This window comes from Rhipicephalus microplus, chromosome X (assembly GCF_043290135.1).
Source record: "Rhipicephalus microplus isolate Deutch F79 chromosome X, USDA_Rmic, whole genome shotgun sequence".
NCBI classification, from domain to species: Eukaryota; Metazoa; Arthropoda; class Arachnida; order Ixodida; family Ixodidae; genus Rhipicephalus; species Rhipicephalus microplus.
The window spans coordinates 45572024-45587899 of NC_134710.1; the positions used below are offsets into that span (position 1 = coordinate 45572024).

Genomic DNA, 15876 nt, shown 5'->3' on the forward strand with positions numbered 1-15876 from the left:
GCGACCGGCGGGTCAGCAGCCGAGTACCTTAGCCACTAGACCACCACGGCGGGGCATTTCAAAAAAAAAAAAAAAAGAGCGTACTTGCTAAAAAAAGTAGGGGGGGGGGAAGCAACGTGTAGAGATCACGGGACTCTTGCGGCGAATCCCACTGTAACTGTAACCACGCAGCTAATAGAGCGCAAGTTGCCTGGTTAGGCTAAATGGTAGATGTTCATGTTTTAAGATTAGTTTCAAGCGCACCAGGGACATGGACAGTGCAATTGAACAAGACGTTTCCACTGCATGTCTGCATTTTCGGTGCACTTCGAACTAATTTTTAAACATCAGGTAATACAGGGCGCTGTAACTATTCATGCTGATCACCAGAACACTGTTCTATCTGCCATAAAATTATTCTGCTTTTACCCCCCTTCATCACGCTTTCCTTTAGTTTCATTATTTAACTTGTATTACGTTGCTCAGCCGCTGTATTTTACTTGATTATTGGGAAGGGCGTGACTTTTTATTTATTTGTTTTTTAGCTCAGAATAATGCAGGCCAGAATGGCTCAGGCAAGAGTGGAATTTCAGAGAAAAAAAAGAACAACGGAGAAACAATTGATAACAACAACAGCAACACAGGAAATACATCACCATCACTAAAACATTTTTAACCAAGGAATGAAAAAAAAAACTGTTATCTATTCTCCCAGAATCTCATCATTCATGGTTGCCACTGGTGGGTGTACTTTTTGCCAAATTGGTGAATTGGAGAGGCCCGTGGCGGCCTATAAGTATGAGTGGCGGCATGGCGAATTTTCGGCAATATTCGGCTTGAGTCTTGCCTGAGGTATGCATTCCATACTAAGTGTATTAAAAATAAATTGGCGACAACAGTTTTTTCTATCTTTTGTAGTTTGAGGGTCATCAGTAGAAGGCGCACTTCAAGCGCAGTTCAGTACGTCTGTGCTATTTCTCTTACGTGTCTCCTCAATTCAGCCAGATCCTGAAGGCACATTGCACTCTGGTGCGTCCGCCACCAACCATCTACAAAATTTATTTCTATGGATTGCCTCGCGTGGCGCGAAGTGGTGGGGTTATACTAAGTTCTCTTACGTGCTTTAAGAGCTTAAGGCTCCTTTAAAGTTCACTTCCGAAGTGTCTAGGTGACACGCTATGTAATTCAACCAACTGTCCTGAATAGCTTTTCGACCTCTTCACTGCGGTAGTTCCACCTGATTTGGTATGTAGAGTTTAAATTGGTTAATAACACGTTTCGGGCCGGTCGAGAAATCGAGCTCCTTAGGAAGCCTTCAGAAACTGCACTGAGGCGAATGTGTAGCGTAAGCATGACCGCACCGAAAACACGTGGTGCGGGCATTACGTCCGGTGCGCACTACTTTAGAATTTACTTTCGTTGTTCTGTAATTAAGTTCTTAGATTGTCGCACACATCATTTCACTGCAAGGAAATTCTCTAAATCTTCAGTGGACTACGCACACCGTCGCCTTCTTGTTGTCGCGAATGCTTCGCCCTGCATTCGCTACAAGTCAAGCCATCATACAGTTTTGTTAGGCGTCATATAGCATGAAGGAACGCTGTTGGTGCATGCATGCCCTTTCTTTGTACTCCCATAGTGAAGCGGCTGATGCGATTGGTATAGAAAAAACGTCACAAGAATTGAGGGTTTATGAATGATACTGTGCACTGACGGGGCTATACAGGCTGTCCCACGTAACTTTAGCCAGAGTTTAAAAATATGCCGGAACACGTAAATACGACGCGATCAAGTGCATGTTACTCGCCGTTGCCTGTAGTTAGTCAGACTATTTTGTGTTCTCAAATATTGCGTATTTAGATACGTTTATTTAACAAACTTTTTAAGAAACGAAGATAGATAAAAATTTCAATAAGAAAGTCGTAGATCGGTTTGCAAAACGTCCGATTAGACAGTTTTAAACTTTATATCTGTTAGATATTAGTGTTTTTCTGCTAATTACAAATGCCCGCGAGAGACAAAAATACAAAAATGCCACGTGACAAACTCCCTCACGCGTCAGTACACACACAATATATATATATATATATATATATATATATATATATATATATATATATATATATATATATATATATATAAGGGAAAGAAGCTCGTTTTTCCGTGTTTTGACACAATATTAATGAGATCCAGCAAACAATAATAACGATAAGTTCGTGTTTGGTGGACTATTGATAAGGCATATTATATCTGCGCTTAGGACGAGGCATCGGAGTAGAAGCAGATAAAACGCACGCTAACAACCTATTTATTTAAATCACACAATCTTGCCTCCTGTAACAACTTGAGCGTCCGCAATAACGGTCATGATCGCGGGATGATAGTACACTCCTCCTCCGCAGGACACCTGTCTAACAATGGCCCCGTAATGGTGGTCTAGTGATTATGGTACTCGACTGCTGATCCGCGGGTCTAGGGATCAAATCTCGGCCCCGGTGGCCGTATTTTCGATGGAGGCGCGAAAGTGTTCGAGGCCTATGCACTTAGATTTGCGTGCACGTTGAAGAATACCAGGTGGTCGAAATTCTCGGAGCTTTCCAATACGGCGTCTCCCATAATCACATCGTAGTTTTGGAACGTTAAACTTCAGCAATAATAAATATCTAACAAAAAACTGAGCACTTTCTTGAAGACATGAAAGATTTGTCACGCAATCGTTACTGTACTTTTTTTTTGCGTACACCCATTATTCCAAGAAGCAAGATTGTATGACGTAAATAAAGCACTTGTTAGTCTGGGTTCGTCCTGTCTCCTTCTACTGCGATGCCTTGTCGCCAGCGCAGTTTAAGTTTACATAATGTTGGTCTGACGACACGCAGAATAATCACGACGTACTCGTCGTATCGCTTGAGGTGTTTCAAGCACACTTATATAGTGCTTTGTGTCGGGTTATCCAAAATACGATTAGCTTTACTGCTTATCATATAGGACACAACGGGAATGACGTCTCGTTTTATAAGCGCTATAGATGTCTTGGAAGCCCTTTAACCCGTTGCTCATCCACCAGTACAGGCTAGTCCAGCTGGATATTTACACGTCCGGTTAAGCACCCCATCTTCCGCAGATATCTCTCTGTGCGCAAGGGCTTTACTTAATTTGGTCAATATTGGAAAATACAGAGCACTCATCAGTTGAGCCGAAACACCCTTCCAAAATGGTCACACCACGAACGCTGCTTTTCTAAAAGAAACGTGTCCATTAAGCGTTAAAATCTGCCGTTTGAATGACAGCTCACTCAAGCATAATAACAGTTTAGAGAAACTACACACAGGGGTGCTACTTGAAAATATTCCATAAGACAGCACACACGCACATAAATACATGAGGCAGCAGCTGCTAACACACCCGTGTGCGCGATGCACTGCTTAAAGGGGCCGACAACTGACTTTCTTCGATCAAGTTTTTTCCTTCGCGACAGAAAGCTTATTTGTCCTTCGTAGTGATCGTAGCTGCAGTAGTTAATTCCAAGAGCTCGTAGTCATTTTATGAGCGGTATTTTTTTTTTTTGTCTGAAAGGCTCTGAACACGGTAGTGCCTTTTCATCCGGCAACGCTGAGTATTGATAGCGATGCCGCTGGTCTTTCTGGTGGCTTATGCATGCTGTCGTTGTTCTTATTTCACAGGATTTCCTGAAACTATGCTTAACCACGTTTATTCTGCGCTTGACAACTATTTTTGAATATAACAAGCCGTTACAATGAGACGGTGTGGCTCTATAGAGCTTCGCTGCATTTGTAACGCGTTGCCAAACCAAGTATTCGAAAACGGAACTGCGCTTATGTCACGCAAAGGCAGCGCCACTTTAATGCGTACTACTAACGCAAGCTTATACGTATATTTTTTATAAAATATTATTTTTTTGCCATAAAGAATCAGACAATATTTGAGTACTAATCAATAATTTGTTCGCCGTGTACATTACTGCAAAGCCATGTCACAGGGCATTCATGATAGTTTATGTGTTTAACACCAGAGACGCCACAGGCCATTTTTCACGATTTTCAATAAAGAAATAAAAATAGAAATCTACTTCTCACGAGAAAAACAGGGTTGGTTTGAGTCACTATAAGGGACAATCTTTCTATACGTGCAGTCATCTCAATTCATGTTCTGGGCAGTTGTCGTTTCTTTTAAAGGTACACTAAATTAAAAACAATTAGTCAGTTTAAATTGATGAATTGTGCTCAAAGAACTCTGTTGTTAATTTTACCGCCAAAAGCTCATAAAATAAGAGGAAGTCGCTTCAAAGTTACAATTTTAAATTTCGCGCTGAAAACTCCGCACTTGACGTCATCGAATTTTAAAGTGATTCATTCGTATTCCGGCACAATGGATCAATTAGATTTTCTGAAACATCGTATACTAAGCATCCGGGCACTGCACAAAGTACTGCACATTTGCCGATTAGGAGACATGCATGCCCTATAGAAGACGCCTTGAAAATCGATGACGTCCGGCGATTGGTGCGCGAACGTCAAGGTGGCGTCGGCACTCGCGCTTTGATTTTGCGTGTGTTCTCACTTACCTAGCGTCTTCTCGCTGCAAGCGCGGTCAGGGGTATTTCGAAAGAATAATTAACAAAACGCGAGGAAAACCGTTTTTTTTTTCTTTAGTATTCCTTTAAAGCCTTCACAGCGATTTCACCTCACACCTTCTCCCACGCAAGACTTGAATTGGAGTCAAGGTTGCTCTCTCACCTCTGTCCATACTACTGCCACGGAATCAGCAAAAAAAAAAAACGAAAGAAAGACGCACTGACTTCACGGGCGTTCCCTTCCTATCCCCGACAAAAAGGACAGTCTGGACAAGTGGTGGCCCTCTTTCAAGTGCCCATTAGGGACGCCCCATAAATGGTCGAGCTTAAATCAATAACACATCTCCTGACATCTGAGAGATAGCGACGACGAAGAAAAAACCCAGAAACAAGCTGACGAAGATACAGAGACGACCGGGTATCGGAAAGAGGCCGGCGAACGGGGCAGTGCACAGCCGCGCACTTCAGCGCTGCCAGCGAAATCTGTGCGTGCCACTTTTTTTTTTCTTATCTTTCTTTCAAAGGTAAGCAATAGAAACGTAAATACAGTAGAAAGAAAATATACAACAGATGACAACGCTAGTCTATGCCGTGCTATCTTCCTATTGTTTAGACCCCCAATCCTTCCTGTGGTGTGAATTCGTTGTCGAGAGGCCATCGCGATCGATGCCACGATTCGTCAGACGGTCGAGTTGGCTCATTCTTTTCTTTCTCTTCTATTCCCCCCCCCCTTTTTTTCTCTCTCTCTCCCTCTTTCCGGCGAATGAGCACAAGTGACGATCTGAGGGCTGCACGAAGTCACAAAAACAGCAAGCTTCGCTGTGGTCTCTGCACCGCGGGAGGACTCACCGACAACAGTGGCTATGCTCCAAGTTCGTTTTGTGTGTAACAGGTGTCGAAGGATAGTGTATGGAAAAAGAATAACAAAGGAGCCTCATATGCAACCCGCTGATGAGTCATTATTTAGCTTTTAGATTGATTTGTGGGGTTTAACGTCCCGAAACCACCATTTGATTATGAGAGACGCCGTAGTGGAGGGCTCCGGAAATTTTGACCACCTGGGGTTCTTTAACGTGCACCCAAATCTGAGTACACGGTCCTACAACATTTCCGCCTCCATCGGAAATGCAGCCGCCGCAGCCGGGATCGAACCCGCGACCTGCGGGTCAGGAGCCGAGTACCTTATCCACTAGACAACCGCGGCGGGGCTATTTAGTTTTTAGCTATACAACGAAAGCAGATGCTGGCATTTCTTCAATGTGCTGCATATTACAGAAGTATAATAGTAACTGCATAGCTCTAGTTTTGAGGCAGCGATGCTCCTCTATTTAAAAATATTGAATAGAGCTCCTATAATTCACAAAACTCACATAGTATTCTGCATTCGTCTACGACGTCTCAAAAGCGAAAGCCCCCAAGTTCGGCTATTTCCGCACTATCATCTTCCCCTACGTCACCATCGAACCTTGCATAGTTGAATGCTTTGTTGATGCTACGGTTGTTTTTTATGATAATATTGAATTTTAGCTCGGGAATTTGTAACGGGTTGGCTGCTTTCAATCACCCACTCATTACAAAATTCATAGGATGTGACGCCTGATGCGATTCTACGCCTCTGACACACTATATTACATCTGATAACGTGACTCCTTTCTTGACATGACAACGGTACAAGTTTTTTTGCTTGTTTGTTTTGAGGCACCTTCAACCAGTTTCGTAACTTTTATGCAGGACACCTGACAAGCACGCCAAATACCATTGTGTACAATTCGGCTTGGACACTCATTTTTATGTGATTTTCATTAAGCTCACTATAAGGTCACGTGCGTTTGCGTACCACATGTCGCTTTTTTTCAAGCCCAGCGTCTCCTACGGCACTTAAGGGTTACGCTTTAATGATAATTGATTGATATGTGGGGTTTAACGTCCCAAAACCACGATATGCTCATGAGAGATGCCATGGTGGAGGGCTCCGAAAATTTTGCCAAGTGGGCCACCAAAAGTGGCCCACTTGGCAACGCCTCTACTGGCTCTAATCATTCGCTTTACCAGGTCTGACTGCTCTCCCATCGAGCGCCAGCTATCCTGAGGGAAACTTCGGAGGGAACCAGCTACTAGATGGTTCGATTGATCTTTCGCCCCTGTACCCGGATCGGACGATCGATTTGCACGTCAGAATCGCTTTGGACCTCCACCAGAGTTTCCTCTGGCCTCGTCCTGCCCGGGCATAGTTCACCATTTTTCGGGTGCCAACGTGTGCGCTCTCGCTCCGCCCCGGCGACGTGTGAGCGCCTGGGACGGGCCGTTGCTGCGCCCTTTATCGGACACCTGTGCGGTCCGGGAGCGCAACGCGGCCCGCTAGGGGCCTTCACGTTTCATTGCGCCATTGGGTTTCGAGAGACCCATTGACTCACGCTCATGTTAGACTCCTTGGTCTAACATGTTCTTTAACGTGCAGCCAAGTTTGGGCACACGGGCCAACAGCATTATCACCTCCATCGAAAAAGCAGCCGCCACCACCGGGATTCGATCCCGTGACCTGTGGGTCAGCAGCTGAGTACCTTATCCACTAGACCACCGCGGCCGGGTGGTTACGCTTAAAAATGATAACAAGATTATAGCTTTTACCACCTGTATGATGCTTCTTTCTCAGCAAAGTGGGCGTTAACGGGCGAAGAAGGTCCCCGTTCTCAGTTGAAGATCACTTGTGCTTTCAAATTACTTTCCCCAAAAAATATATAGAACGCCAGGAAAGGAAACAAAATGAAATGGATTCACAAGAAAAGTTTTTTCTGAAACAGAACAAACAATCCATCAATATATACTGCAGATGGAAAGACTGTCCGCTGGTTGCACTTGGTTCACGCAAGTGTCAGTCGACTGAAAATGGAAAGTTACTGTAACCAAGAGTAACTTTGCCAAAATGGTATCAGTGATCACAAGAAAAAGAAATTATGGTAATTATGAAGTCTGCCAGACAGTGACCGTCCACAAATGTCACCATGGTGGAACTGTGCACGCTGACCCAGAATCGCATGGATGCAGTCCTAATCGACAAGGTACGGCATTCATACTGCTGGAAAGAGATGAAAATTTAAGGGGTCGTTTCCTTTGTTAGACACAATATTAATGACTTCTGACAGGCAATGATACCGAGGAAAGTATAGGGGATGTTAACAGTGGCAATTATAGCGTAAATTTGAAGAAGGAAAAGCGGACGAGAAGATAGCCACTGACCGAACCTGCGATCTTCGAATAACGCTTCCGATGCTCTGCCAACTGAGCTACAGCTGTGGTCATCCTGTGGTCATTCTGTGGTCATTCTGTAGCTGTGGTCATTCAGCTGTGGTCATTCCGTAGTAAGGGAGATCGTCATGATGTTTAAATTTTCGCAGCATTATCAACGACGTGCCATTACATGTGGAGGACTCATGAAGATCGTGACGCGTTCCTTTAGTAAGACGCACTTGCCTACAATGCAGCGACACGTTTATCGAGGGTACCGCAAAATCCGTTAGGCTGCCCTCTGCAACCTATGCGGCATGTTGTGGTTGTAAGTGGTTGCTTTCGACTGCTTTCAGAGCGGGCCACACCGCAGTTCGCTTAGTGCTCACATCACACGCCTCTCCACCGCAGCTGCCGATCGCAAGCGCCGACCGCGGTGAGCCATACGCTGAAGCACAGGTGGACCCCTTGAATTGTGCTGCTCTAGCTAATTTCAGTGCGGAAGAATCCCCTTCTAATAAGGAGTTTGGTGGCTGGCGCTCATTCACTGTGACGTGGGTTACGAACGCCATGCCGCGAGCGTCAAGATCTTTTCCAGCTCCGGCGTTGCTGGGCTTTTGATTTGAAGTTAATTAGCGAACAATCGATGCCTGATCGAGGGCCTTAACGCTAAGAAAGAAAGAAAGAAAGAAAGAAAGAAAGAAAGAAAGAAAGAAAGAAAGAAAGAAAGAAAGAAAGAAAGAAAGAAAGAAAGAAAGAAAGAAAGAAAGAAAGAAAGAAAGAAAGAAAGAAAGAAAGAAAGAAAGAAAGAAAGAAAGAAAGAAAGAGGTTGACCTAAAAAATGTGAAAGTGTGGACACCTTTTGTAAAGTTGTTTGCGCCGCGTGGCGCATGTGTCTCGCGCAGAAGCCGTCTTTTGGGGTCGCAACTATAGAGCGGAAGGTGGCGTTGTATTCGCGAGCGTTGGTCACCACTATCATCATCATGGTTAGATCGGTAGCGCCAGCGGTGACCCCTGGCGGCAAGCCTTGGTGGCGGCATGAGACAATTAAGTGAGACTCTTTGGGTGGTGGCGTTTGGCACGAACGGTTGTCTCTCGCAGTGGGAGCCCGGTGCACGGCACCGCGGGCCGTCTACCGGGGGGGGCCCTTGTGGTGAGTAAGGCGTTAGCGACACCACCTTGTTCGTCATGTTGTTGACTGTTGTGTTATATAGTGGAAGGTTGTTTAGCGTGTGGATCGCAATTGATGTTATATAATTCGGCTGACGATATCGTCGATCAAAAACAGTAGTTGAATAAATGTGTGTTGTTTGGTTCGTTCCGATCACGTCTACTGCGCCCGCTCACTTCAAAAGCGTAGTGTGCTCGCCACATCAAGACCCCACAAAAAAAACTTGAGAAAAAGAGGTGACGGGCACACGAAGTGCGGAATGGAATGGAATGAAAAAACTATTTCAGTCCTGCAGGACGCGCTTAGCGCGTAGCGGGCGTCTCCCACGTAGGGACCGACAGGGAGTACCTGGCGGCCGCTTCGTGGGCTTGCTGGACGAAGTGCGGAAAAAGAAAGAAATACTATAAAGGCTCTCGCTGTTGACAAATGAAGCGCGGTTAATTGAAAGAACGACGAAGGAAAAGCAACGGCAGGGAGTAAAGCTTTAGGGGACAGCGTGGTCTAGGACCGGTATCATAGCGGAAGAAGACTCCGGATAAAATTTCTAACACCTGAATTTTTCGGGGACACCACGTACATTTAACTTTTAGCGCAATGGGCTCTACCATTAAATGTCGGACACTGCAAGCAGTTTCGTACACTACTAATCAGCTTGCAATGGCTACTTCAAGCGTTCAGTCACCGTGAAACGGGGTCTTGCTTTCATGAAAATATTATTGATCATTTTTCGTTCCCTGTATTTTTTTCTTTTGAGTATGTTGCAGTTGACTCAGTGAATTCTCCAGTAGAGGTCTGTTCCAGAGAAATAAAAACCAAAAAACCCCTCCAAGGTTTGATCACGGTGTGTCGCATAAAAATATCTTATGTGTAGTCAACCAATGTTACAGTTTCAAGAAAATTTTTTTTTTGTTTTAATACTGGTGTCGGTGAACTGGTGTACATACAGGCCTTGACTTTCAGCAAAAAATGGCTGAGAACAAAGCAGCAAAAGTGTCCAAATAGATAAGTCATTGCCTCCAAATTAATGTTCTACATACTATAAGGTAGAAGCAAATCCTAATAAATGGTCCAGTGCCCGCTTTGTAAGTGCTATTGGAGAGTTTTCTTTTCTTTTTCAATTTAAAATGAAAAGCGTGATAAAAACAAATACACTACTGCGCTTGTGTGGCTGGCAGCAAGAGCCACGATAAAAGTTAACGACCAGCTAGGCTTGAATTGAATTGTTTTTAAAGCAGACAACGTTAAGTCTTTGACACATTTTTGTAACCGCTGTTTAGTGATCGGCAGTTGGACTTCCGTCACATTTACCAAAGCGCCCACGCTGAGGCTATAGGAACGCGCACAATGTACCGTGTACACAAACAACCAATGCAAATATTCGCTGCTATACCACGAATATTTCTTTAATAATGATAATAGCTGTCTCGAAACGCGTGGCCATTTCGTCACGTTCCCAATCATTGTATATTTTTTCTGCACAATTTTCGTTTGTTCTCGTTCGCTGTGCTGCTATGGATGGTGTAATTACGCTGTTGCTATGATCACACATGAAAGCGCATTCATAATAAACTTATGCAATTACGGTGCATGGCTATGTCGTTTACTTCTTTCGCTCGGCGTATGTTTTGCGGCTGTGTTTTCCTGCACTGACCCATACCAGTAATTTCAACTTGGCATTCCAGTAACATTAACGTGCTATGCGTAAGAGATGCCGCACTTTGCATCGCCGTAATTGCTCGCAATTCGTGCAACTATGCTAACGCGCTATTATTCAATTGGGAATGTTCTTACAAACCAGACTTTAGAATCACTGTTTCCTTAGGCACTCAGATAATACGACGGTCCTGATGCAGAAGCCAGTGAATTTTCGTGCAAGAAAAAGATTGCTCGCCGGCAATTCACTGTCGCCTCGGAAAACAAGAAAACGCAAAAGAGAATGGCGTTCCAGATTTTGTGGTACACCATTTCTTTACTCAGTGATCCATGTCTGAGAACACTTGCGCTCTCGTTATTTTTTTTTTTTGCGTGTCGTCGTTGTACTTGTCAAGCTTATTTATTTTTCTTTTTTTTTTTCAATGCAACTCTGCCGGAACGCTCGGCATGCCCAACGGTTTTTCTGCATGCGCGAACAAGCACATCGTCACGTTCGTGTCCCTCCCCCTTTTTCCGGCATCGGTTCGCCTCTTCGCACGCGTCACTAGAAAATAAAACGGCGACGCTTTTTCGAAGAATGGCGTTCGTGTTGTCGGTTCAACGACTCGCGTTCTTCTCCCGGGCCATTAGGGCGGAAGTTGTCGCGAAAATTGTTACGCAAAGAAACAAAAGGCTGTACGCGGCTCGATTCAGAGATAGCTTCAAAGGCGCTCGGATCGACGCCCCTAACAGCGGCGCTCGGCCTAATGCTCGCTATGAACGACGGGCTGCGCACAGGGTGGCTTGTGGTGGTGCGGCCCGGAGTAATCGACACAGGAGCGCACTTGGCTGAGCGCAGGTGGAAGAAAGATAATGGCTTCTTTTTTTTTTCTCTTTCTTAACCTCAGCATCCTTTTGCTAGTAAGAACACGTGAAGTGAGTGAAGCTACGCCAGCAAAACACAGCGATTAAGGCTACACAGCTAACCAGGCATGCGTTAGCCTAAATTATGCCCTATCAGTACGAAGTTCAAACCATAGAGATATATACGCGAAGTTTTTTACAGACAGGGAGGGTAACTGCAACAAATTCCAGGCGGGTTACATCGTACTTTGAGAATCGCGAATGGCAGAGAAAAAATTATAGAAATGCGGATGCGGAGAGACAAAAAAAAAAGAAAAACACTCACGCGTGGAAGTCTTTAGACACCTGGCTCCATTTCAAGCCGAACGCACTGTCCCAGCTTTCTTTAATTTCTATGTTTACTTAACGCTAGTGACTCTGAGACTAGGGGGCTTTTAGTTGAGATGACATTCGAAGAAACTCGCGTTATCTCCGTAAACCTTTGTCTAGTATTGAGAGCGTGAGAGAATGTGGCGCTTTTTTTTTTCTTCTCGTTCTTCTATTTTGCGTACGAAAAAAAAAAGCACACAACAATAATGGTAGTTATGTGTGGTGGTGTCTTAAAAAAAGGGGCCAGGGCCAATGACGCCCACAAAGTGAGAACATCTATCGGCTGAAAACAATCCATGAAGGAAATATGAAGTGCCTTGCTCGCGAAGATGCCCCTCAGATCCTTGAGAGTGTAACTCTGTTAGTTCACTAGGGCAAAAAAAAAACAAAAAAACAACTGGGGATCGGGGCTGAAACCCCTGAATAAATCAAAGTAAAGACAACTCCTTTCTCCTCCTCCTGCGCCAGCGTTAATTCACTCCCTCTTCTTTCAACCATGGCTCCACCTACGTGGTGCATAGCCAGCATAGCTATATAGCAGACGCTCTCCGCGTCCAACGCTGCTGACGCGAAGCGCTCGCGCACGTCAGCTGGCATTCCGGTGCGATTTGTTTCACGTGATGTTGTTTCTGCTGCTGAAACACAGCGAGAGGACATCTACAGACGCGTGCAGACTGAAGAACTTTATCTGCAAGTGTGTTCGGACCTTTTCTGGTCCTTGGGACAATGCGTGATTCCTCGCCACGTCTACACGGCTCTGCATGCTTTTCGTGGCATCGGCAGCTTGAGTCACAGCAGGAAGCTGCAAGGTCGGGTGAAAGGATATCGAAATGTTGTTGCACGTGGCTGGCGGTTAGAAACAACCGCGCGTCCTGGCGGCCATTACTGTACTGCTTACGGCTCTGGATACCCATCGGTGGGATGACGCGCACAGAAAGAACGCCTTCTCGAAGCAACGGACGCTGCGAAAAAAATCTGAACTCATCAGTCAAGAAAACGTGGCAATCACACACCAGCGCTTAAAGTTGAAAACGGAAGCCGCGTTTTCGGTACACACAAAAAAAAAAAAAATGCGACATATGCGGTGAATGTCAGTGTTGCCATCGAACGCGCGCGCAAGCCGTCGAGCGTCTCCAGCTAAAAAGCATGTATTCTACACCGTGAATAACAGAAACACGTTTGCAAACTACTTCAAAAAAGGCCGCGGATGAACATTACAAATAAGCGCAAAAATGAATATGCGGCCTTTAGAACAACGAAAACCTATAGCGAAATGCGAATAGACGCTCGCGTACCTTGCAGAGTCGACACGCATTGAAGTCATTCCAGCAGATCCTACCCAGCCAGATATTCCACCATGGCGCGTCTGGCTACTAAAATGGAATCCAAAATGTAGCTTACCGTGAGTTTAACGTATGCCGTAAACGCAAGTGCACCAAAGGGGACTCGCATACACATGGAACTGAAACCACGCAGCAGAAGTAAAAAAAAAAGTGGTGCAAAACACGCTGCACACATGCGAAGCTTGTCGTGCTGGGCACCACTATGAAGCACGAGCTCAAATTAGAAAAAAAAAAGCAAGAGAAAACGCGCACGAGGGGCACCTGATGCCGTTCGGCTAATGGGAGACCCGAGCGTCCGGGGAAGTGTAGGATAGGAGGACAGCGGAAAATTACAATATATTTGCCGTTACTTTTATTTTATTCAGGGTCTTAATTCGGGGCGAGGTAATACAAGTAATGTTCATTTCCAGTTTCTGCGCATTGAATGTGCAGTCATCTGAACTGTTAAAAAAACAGTCAAGCTCTCTTTCAGACACTCATGCTATACCACACGCCTATTTGTGGTCCTGTTGCGCACATGCATGGGAGTTGTTTTTCGTGCAAATTTTAGGTGTTCCCATTACATTCATCATATAAAACAAATGATAGCTCGCAGAATATTAACGCTATTAGAGATCAATCCTACTTCAGTTCACTTACTTTATTTAACCTGAATCATTATTTCATTGACAGCCGTTCTAAGCACTTTAATACGTCAAACGCGATTCCAGCCCACATGCTTCGATCTCAACACCTCCGAAAACGAGCCATTCATATTGTAGCATGTTGCTTTTCGATTGATATGTGGGGTTTAACGTCCCCAAACCACCATCTGATTATGAGAGACGCCGTAGTGGAGAAATCTGGAAATTTCGACCACCTGGGGTTCATTAGCCTGCGCCCAAATCTGAGCACACAGGCCTACAGCATTTCCGCCTCCATCGAAAATGAAGCCGCCACAGCCGGGATTCCATCCCGCGACCTGTGGGTCAGCAGCTAGCCACTACACTCTGTTTCAGAAGTTCCGTGCAGCAGAGCCAAGTCCACACGACCCTCGAACGCAGCTTTTTGTGAAGCGAGATGTAGTGCCCCGTATACGTAGCCCGTTGTTTGTCCTCGTGACTTTTGCAAGCTGTCTTGTCGGAGGATTTTTACTTGAAGGCTTCTCTGCCTGTTGTAGCTATGATTTGTGTGACGATTTTGTCGCATTTTCTGTAGATTACAGTTTTTGTGGCTTCATGGTACTGAAGAAAGAGTTCTTGCTTGTACGTGTTATAACATGCAAATGACGAAAGAAATAACGCTGTTGTGGCTCGTATGTGTTATTTTTTTTACTTATAAAGTACGAAAGAATGATACCACACTGTCTAAACTTATATGAGTAGTAGTCCGCACAGCCCGAGCATCCACAGCGCCGTGGTGGACCCAGTCTTGGGTTGTGATTAGTCCGCGGTGGCAGATTTGGTCACTCCTGTCCAAATGGCGGTGCCTGGTTCACCTGTGCGATATCGTTCCCGGATCAGCAAGCATCTCGAAGACGCGCGCCTTTACGGTGCCGAGGAGAATACTTAACCGCTTTCACAATTACATCTCATCTCACTGCGCAGTTGGACTGTGTCCTGAGACGCTCTTGCCACTTTCGCTGCAGCGCACGTCGCTAGCAGACGACAGGGCGCGGAAGAATACACTTAGGTGTGCTCGCCCTCCTGACTGGTTCAGAAGGCCTGTAGCTTCCACATTGCTGCACGGAACTTTTAGAACAGAGTATAGAACACCATGGCAGGTAGCATGCCGCCTTTCAATTCACAAGTGCATCTCCATTGCTTCGACTACGTGGTGCGTTAGGAATGAGCTGTATCTTCAAATATAAGCTAGGGAGTTTTTTTTTGGAAATCCAAGCACAATACCATAGCTGCGTATCACTTCCACAAATTAACTCTAACGTAAGTAGGTTCACCTCATACAAAGATATTTTAATCTCATTTGTAGGCACATTTATATGAAGAACGCACTGCTACTGTTTATGCTGTAGACTTTTGCAATAACATATTTTTAGGTACTAGAAAATTATATTTAAGGAGTGGGTGTATAGAGGAGACTTTAAAAATTCTGTATATTTTTAAATATAGTTTAAGTAATCTTCTTTGCTTCAGTTGGTAATATCAATTCAGTTTCCAGTAATTTCGCTATTGGTGTTCTTTTATTTTGTTAAGGGATCTGTTGCTATCTACACATAGGATCATTCTTTGTGAAGACTGATGATGGGTCAACTTCTCAGCACTACACACATCGAGGCGTCGTTCCCCAAGGCGGCGTCCTAAATACCCTACATTACATCTTGTATTAATCGGCCTTGTGGAACATATACCGAGTTCAATGCACATATCCATTTATGCCGAGGACATCTGTGTTTGGTCGTCTGGTGCAACATGGCCTCAAGTACGTGCGAGAGTCCAAAAAGCCACGACTTCAATATCGCCATACCTTAGGGAACAAGGCCTCGAGATTTCCCCTGAGAAATCTGCGTTGGTCGCGTTTGCACGAAAGCCAGCGACGGCTTATGCCGTATCTATAAATGAGCAAAACATTTGTTACGCCAGGACTCACAGATATTTGGGCGTCGCCATTGATAGAGACCTTTGCTGGAGTCTGCATGTGGCTGGTTTTAAGAAGCGCCTGACTTCCATCTAACATATTTTAAAGTTCCTCAGAGGGAAGTC

The 15876-nt window shown here is 44.9% G+C and overlaps 2 protein-coding genes across 6 annotated transcripts in view; one reads left to right on the forward strand and one right to left on the reverse strand.

Annotated features, from left to right (window-relative positions):
- The window catches only part of LOC119175883 (uncharacterized), a 766025-nt gene that overhangs the window by 405132 nt on the left and 345017 nt on the right, over positions 1-15876 (reverse strand). The window lies entirely within an intron of this gene.
- Positions 8867-15876, forward strand: part of cN-IIIB (cytosolic 5'-nucleotidase IIIB) — a 513152-nt gene continuing 506142 nt past the window's right edge. For 2 of the 4 annotated variants that reach the window (XM_075876432.1, XM_075876438.1), the window contains exon 1: positions 8873-8951. The gene's annotated coding sequence lies outside the window, so the exon portion shown is untranslated. Of the gene's footprint in view, positions 8952-15876 lie in introns of all 4 variants that reach the window. The other 2 variants (XM_075876434.1, XM_075876435.1) reach the window with 2 other exon arrangements.